This window comes from Sebastes fasciatus, chromosome 3, assembly GCF_043250625.1.
Source record: "Sebastes fasciatus isolate fSebFas1 chromosome 3, fSebFas1.pri, whole genome shotgun sequence".
Lineage (NCBI taxonomy): Eukaryota > Metazoa > Chordata > Actinopteri > Perciformes > Sebastidae > Sebastes > Sebastes fasciatus.
In genome coordinates this window covers 1,092,027-1,099,561 of record NC_133797.1, presented here as the reverse complement: position 1 = coordinate 1,099,561, position 7,535 = coordinate 1,092,027, and the positions used below count along the sequence as shown (strand labels likewise).

General features: G+C 40.5%; 1 pseudogene; it reads right to left on the bottom strand.

The window, feature by feature from the left end:
- Positions 1-4,373: 4,373 nt before the first annotated feature.
- On the bottom strand, positions 4,374-5,399 carry LOC141765404 (uncharacterized; annotated as a pseudogene).
- Between the last annotated feature and the right edge of the window lie 2,136 nt (positions 5,400-7,535).

Sequence of the window (7,535 nt, the reverse complement as noted above, 5' to 3'; positions counted from 1 at the left end):
TCCAAAATCATCTCTTTCCAGCTCTGCTGCTTTACAGACTAAAAGTTTTCTTTGTCTGAATAAGCAATCGAACTTTTCTACACACACTATCAAAACCACTGAGACTGATTCATTTGCTTGGATTTTTGAGTTGCACCATTAACCTCTACCATTCTGCCCTCTTTTATTAGAGGGGTGGGGGACAGGTGATGTTCAGGGGGATAAACAGTCAACAGTAGATGACACATAGAAGTGGTGTACATCATCTGAAAGCTGGGGACCTGAACATTAATGAGGTGCATCTCAGCACTGTGTGTCAAGTTGTTCTAGTCATGAATAAGAAATAGAAAGTGTAAAAGGGTTTAGAACACTATGATGGATGTATATGATAGTCATCCTCATGCTCTATTATGTCTCATAAATTGTTTGCGATTTTTGGGTTAATACCATTTGTTACACAGGTTTGATGCTAAATTTAACCATTTTTAACACTTGAGAATTGATCAAAATGATCAATAATCCCTCCAAAATACCACATTAAGACACCAAGACCCGAAAGAACACCAGAGAAAAAGCCATGCTGGGATTTAGGATCAAAATTCACGCATTTTTCCCCACAAGCTAGCATGACATGGTTGGTACCAATAGATTCCTCAGGTTTTCTACTTTAATATGATATCAGTATCTTCATTCTACGTGAGCCCTCTAAAACCTCTGAAAGACAGAATAGCAGCCGGGCCTGCCGGCTGGCCGTCGGAGTTTTAATGGGTTAACAAATCACACTGTGCACTCCTGTCACACCTCAAGTGCCAGAGAACATGGTATTGTGTTGTGTGCTGTAGGTTTTGAGGCTCATAGGTTTTACAATCGCAGAAAGCCACATGGCCAGCTCAGGGGGAAGCCATTTTGTGGCTTTCCTCTGCATCTGTTGATCCCTGCGGATTCTTCCTGCCTCTTGTGTTCTTTGAAAGATTAGATGACTGCAGACCAGCGGGTAAGGACGGGATGCCTTTGACCTGGAAGGCAACAACTGGAGTCATCTGGTGGCCTAAACTTGACCAAAGGGCCTGGAGAGGTAATACAGTTGTTTGGGGGCAAAGGCAAGGATGACCTCTCACTCTGTCGCCCGTCTCATTTAGTGTCCCATTTCTCAGATCTCTTCCGTCTTCAGTGCTCGGGTAAACACACAATGTTCAGGTACCAGAAAGGATATCCTGCTCATGTAATGATACCATGACAACTTAGCCTTGATTAAAATATAAGTATCACAATCAAGTATTCTTTGTGGCTATGACACAAAGTGTTTGGGTCAGTCCTTACAGCTCCTTGGTGAGTTGTGATCAAACATTAAAATATAGAAAACCTACTGTGATCACTTATCTCAATGACAGCCTAATATCCTGTATGTTCAGTTCAATTGTTTTCTCAACATCTCCCACTGACAAATTAACTTCTCATTAGAGAATCTTCAGTCAGTTAAAGGAATAAAGGCACACTTTTTTTTCTTTAAACTGAGAGGTGCTCAGATGACAGCTAAATCTCTTTTTCATGGCTCTATAACTGAACTGAATGAATTAATAAATGTTCTATGTAAGACAGTGTAACCTGAAGATGAATAAAATGATTTAACATGCTGTATGAGGTACAAGAGTTTAGAAAATGTGGTCCAGAAGATACAAATGTAACATAAGGCCCAATGTATTGTTAGATAGACTGCCCAATGAAAAGGTCCTTAAAGATCGGGAGCATTTCTATTGACTCCGCACGGCTCTCAACATGGCAACGGTGCTAACAGCGCTAACATCAAAAACACCGCTGCTGACACTGCTGAGTTAACCTGGGGGGGAACCAGAGGGTGGGTGCTACGCTTCTGCGACAACGGCGTTGGTCGGGATAGCGTTATCAGCTGTAACTGCCGTATGACATCAGAGCAGAGTGGCGGCCGTGAGGTAGCCAGTTGGCTATCCATAACCATAGAAAAGTAAATATTGTGAGCGCAAGTGCAAAGAAAGAGATGAATTTAAAAGCCTTGTGTGTGTTGTGTATGCTTTTTGTATTTCTTTGCTTTTTTGCTGGTCCTTCTCATCAAAAGAAGACTGATAGTTTCAATTCAATTCAATTTATTTTTGTATAGTGTCAAATCACAACAGAAGTTATCTCAAGACGCTTTATATATAGAGCAGGTCTATGACCGTACACCATAGTTTAGAGACCCAACAGGATCCACCAAGCGCGCTGTGGCCAGGAAAAACTCCCCGATTACTGGGAAGAAACCTGGAGCAGAACCGGGCGCAGGGCGGGCGGCCATCTGCCGAGACCGGCTATAGAGAGAGAGAGAGAAAAAAAAAAGCCTGGCGTTGGTTCCCGCAGCATCAGCATGCTTGCTGGGAGTTCTTGATGTCTTTGGCAGTGACCGAGAAGTGATATTCTCCAGGCTGCCACTTTGTCACTAAGTGTTGGTAATCCCTCGTACAGACGTAGTTAATTAATGATGCAATGACGCGGTAGCAGATGCAGCCACGATACCGGAGACATCCAGATCCAGGTGAAACCCCGCTCCAAGTGTACCCCTGCTCCAGGTGAAACCTCGCTCCCGGTGTGACCCTGCTCCAGGTATGACCTCGCTCCAGGTGTGACCCCGCTCCACGGTTAGCTGCGAGACAAGGAGGCACAAGGACTCCCGGGAAGGAATGAAGTTAGTAACAACATGGACATGGGACATGAGTATATACAGAAGGAGAGAGGAGCTCAGTGTGTCATAGGAAATCCCCTGGCAGTGTGAGGTGACGCTTATACTTAGGCCTATAGCAGCTTAAGTATAAGCGTTATCAAAGAGGAAAGTCTTTAGCCTACTCTTAAATGTAGAGACGGGGTCTGCCTCCCGGACTGAAACTGGGAGCTGGTTCCAGAGAAGAGGAGCTTGATAGCTGAAGGCTCTCGCTCCCATTCTACTTTTGGAGACTCTAGGAACCTCAAGTAACCCTGCATTCTGTGAGCGCAGTGCTCTAGTGGGGTAGTAGGGTACTATGAGCTCTTTAAGATATGATGGGGCCTGACCGTTTAGCGCTTTGTAGGTGAGGAGGACGATTTTAAAATCTATTCTGGATTTTACAGGCAGCCAGTGTAGAGAAGCTAATACAGGAGTAATATGATCTCTTTTTCTAGTTCTTGTCAGTACACGTGCTGCAGCATTCTGGATCAACTGGAGAGTCTTAAGAGACTTATTGGAGCAGCCTGATAATAAGGAATTGCAGTAATCGAGTCTAGAGGTAACAAATGCATGGACTAATTTTTCTGCATCATTTTGACACAGGATGTGCCTGATCTTCACAATGTTACGTAGATGAAAGAAGGCAGTCCTTGAGGTTTGTTTTATGTGAGAGTTAAAGGACATATCCTGATCGAAGATAACTCCCAGATTCCTTACGGTGGTGCTGGAGGCCAGGGCAATGCCATCTAGAGTAACTATATCATTAGATAATTTGTTTCGGAGGCGCTCAGGGCCAAGTACAATAACTTCAGTTTTGTCTGAGTTTAACATCAGGAAATTGCAGGTCATCCAGGTTTTTATGTCCTTAAGGCATGCTTGAAGTTTAGTTAACTGGTTGGTTTCGTCTGGCTTGATCGATAGATATAATTGGGTATCATCTGCATAACAATGAAAGTTTATGGAGTGTTTTCTAATAACATTGCCTAAGGGAAGCATATATAAGGTAAATAGAATTGGTCCAAGTACAGAACCCTGTGGAACTCCGTGACTAACTTTGGCGTGCATGGAGGACTCATCGTTAACATGTACAAACTGAGATTGATCTGATAAATAGGACTTAAACCCACTTAGTGCAGTTCCTTTAATGCCAATTAAATGTTCCAGTCTTTGTAATAGGATGTGATGGTCAATGGTGTCGAAAGCAGCACTGAGATCTAGCAAGACAAGTACAGAGACAAGTCCTTTGTCCGATGCCATTAGAAGGTCATTTGTAATTTTCACTAGTGCTGTCTCTGTGCTTTGGTGCACTCTAAATCCTGACTGATAATCTTCGAATAAATGATTGTTCTGTAGAAAGTCACACAGCTGACTGGCAACTGCTTTCTCGAGGATATTGGAGGTAAAGGGAAGGTTAGATATAGGTCTATAGTTGGCTAGGACCTCTGGATCAAGAGTGGGCTTTTTAAGAAGAGGTTTAATTACAGCTACTTTAAAGGACTGTGGTACATAGCCTGTTAGTAAAGACACATTGATCATATCCAGTAAAGAGGTGCTAACTAAAGGTAAAACTTCTTTAAGCAGTCTAGTTGGAATAGGGTCTAGGAGACAGGTAGATGATTTAGATGAAGAGATCAGTGAAGTCAGTTTGTGGAGGTCGATGGGAGAAAAGCAGTCTAAATGTATATCAGGTTGTACAGCTGTTTCTAAGGTTCCTAAGTTTGAGGATAAATTGACCAGTTGACGGTAGGAGGTGATTAATTTTGTCTCTAATAGTTATGATTTTATCATTGAAGAAACTCATGAAGTCACTACTACTGAGGGTTGTAGGAATACATGGCTCAATAGAGCTGTGACTTTCTGTCAGCCTGGCTACAGTGCTGAATAGAAACCTGGGGTTGTTCTTATTTTTCTCTATTAATGATGAGTAATGGGCTGCTCTGGCATCACGGAGAGCCTTCCTATATGTTTTAAGACTATCTTGCCAGACTAAATGAGATTCTTCCTGTTTGGTGGAACGCCATATCCTTTCCAGTTTCCTCGATGCTTGCTTTAATTTGCGTGTTTGAGTGTTATACCATGGAGCTGACTTCCTTTGTTTTATTAACTTCTTTTTTAGAGGGGCAACAGAATCAAGTGTGACTTGCAGTGAGTCTGTAGCACTATCTACAAGATGATCAATTTGGGTGGGGCTAAAGTTAGCATAGGAGCCCTCTGTTATATTGAGACATGGTATTGAATTTAATGCTGATGGAATCACTTCCTTAAATTTAGCTACAACACTATCGGATAGACATCTAGTGTACACACTTTTATCTTATGGTGTATAGTCTAGTAATAAGAATTCAAAAGTGATTAAATAATGTCTGATAAGAGAGTTCTGTGGAAAAACAATTAAATGTTCAATTTCAACGCCATATGACATAACAAGGTCGAGGGTGTGGTTAAAGCGGTGAGTAGGTTTATGCACGTTCTGCAAGAAACCAATTTAATCTAATAAAGAGATAAACGCAGTACTGAGGCTATCATTATCAACGTCCACATGAATATTAAAATCACCTACTATAATGACTTTATCTGTTTTCAGGACTAGGCTTGATAGAAACTCTGAGAATTCAGATAGAAATTCAGAATATGGGCCTGGAGCGCGGTACACTATTTTTTTTTTTTTAATATTATTTTTATTGACAAATTTTAACGACAACACATACATCAGACAAAAATCAAAAACCCGCAACCAAACCCGAAAGCTCACACACTCGCACACTCACACACACACACACTTTTACACCCGGGGAGGAGTAATACAAATCCCTAAGAGAGAATTATCTAAACCGCATACAAAACATACATATTATTATATACAGTATCATCCATGTGATAGTTAAATACAGGCCATCCATAGTGGGAGTATTCAACAGCAGAACAGAGAAAAGGAAAACAAAACAATCAATATGAATAGAAATATTGTCAAACTGAGTCCAAATATTGCAAAAAGGGGCCCCAAGATTCTTCCCATTTATGTTGACATTTAAAATTATTGGCTCGCAATTTCTCCATGTGTATAACTGAGACCAATTCATGCAACCAGTTTCTGAAGCACGGTGGAGTTGGTGTCTTCCAGTCTTTGAGAATACGTTTTTTTGCTACTACCATGCCCATCAATAGAGCTGTTTGAATATGTAAAGGGAGAGTTGAGGAGTCCACTGAAGATCCAAAAAGAGACAAATCTCTGTCAGGAGAGAGTCCTTCGATAAACCCCAGAAAAAAAGAAGAAGATTCTTGACCAAAACTGATAAATTAATGGACAGTCCCAAAATAAATGCAGCAATGTACCATCATTTGATTTACATTTATCACAAATTGGAGACACAGAGGGGTAAAATTTATGTAACATGACTTTAGAATAGTGAAAACGGTGAATCACTTTGAACTGAATTAACCTATGCCTGCTATTTATTGAACAACTATGAATACGGGAGAGTGCAGTCTTCCATAGTTTATCAGGCAACACGTCATTAATTTCCCTTTCCCAAGCCTTCTTAATACAGTTAGCAGATTCAGAATCTTTGGAGAAATAATTCAGAAATTTGGAGATAAGCTTCTTACTCTCTGGTGAAAGAGAAAGCAATTCTAGAAAAGTGTTTCTCTCGCAAGTAGATTCAAAATTTTGAATATTTTCCCTCACAAAGTGCCTAAGTTGCATATAACGGAAAAGATTGGAATGTGGTAAATTATACTTTGACCGAAAGATGCAAACTTGTTGTCTAAATAAAAGTCCTTTATGCACTTCAGCCCTTTTACACCCCATACAGCAAATGTATTGTCCAGTAATGCTGGGGTAAAGGCATGGTTGTGGCAAAATGGTGTATATATCGAAATACTAGGGACTTTGTAGATATGTTTAATTTGACTAAGAATTTTCAGTGAATTTCTGACAACAAAACTATGACTTACTGATTTAATAGCAGATACAAGATTAGTGTAGAGTAAGGAGGATAATGAGGAATATGGTTTTATTAAAGACATAAGCTCCAGTTTTAGCCAGAGGGGGGCAGAAGTGAGTGATTCGTGGTTTGGAGAGCCCCATTGCCAGTATGCCAGTGCCCTAGCATTGGCTGCCCAATAGTAGTCTTTAAATACTGGAAGACCCAAACCACCATCCAAAGTGGGCCTGAATAGATGTTTTTTAGATAGTCTGTGTTTTTTATAACCTCAGATAAAATCAAAAATAATTGTCGCTAGCTTCTTAAAAAAATCAGTTTGCCAATCAATCAATTGCCAAAGGTTCTAATGCTATATTAAATAACAAAGGGGACAAGCAATCTCCCTGTCTCACACCCCGATGTAAACTAAATGGCACTGAAGTGGTATTATTTGTTAAGACAGAGGATTTAGGAAAGCGATAAATCATTTCAATCCAGTCCACAAAAGTTTTCCCAAATCCAAACCTCCTCAAAGTTTCAAATAAGTAAGGCCATTCGATAGAGTCAAAAGCTTTATGGGCGTCCAATGTAAGGACGGCTGCTTCAGAGTTCTTACCTAAGTCAGAATACAATATGTTTAACACGCGACGCACATTGAAAAAGGAAAGCCTGCCTGGGATATAGCCCACTTGATCTGGGTGGATAATTGTTGCTATATGTTTATTTAATCTGGTGGCCAATACTTTTGTTAAAATTTTATGATCTAGATTGAGCAAAGAAATGGGCCGGTAATTAGCAGGATCCATGGGATCTTTTCCCTTTTTCAATAACAGACATATATTTGCCTCATAGAGGGACTGTGGAAGCGTTTTTCTTGCAATTGAATCATTTATCATTCTAAGTAAGAAAGGTGTTAATATCTC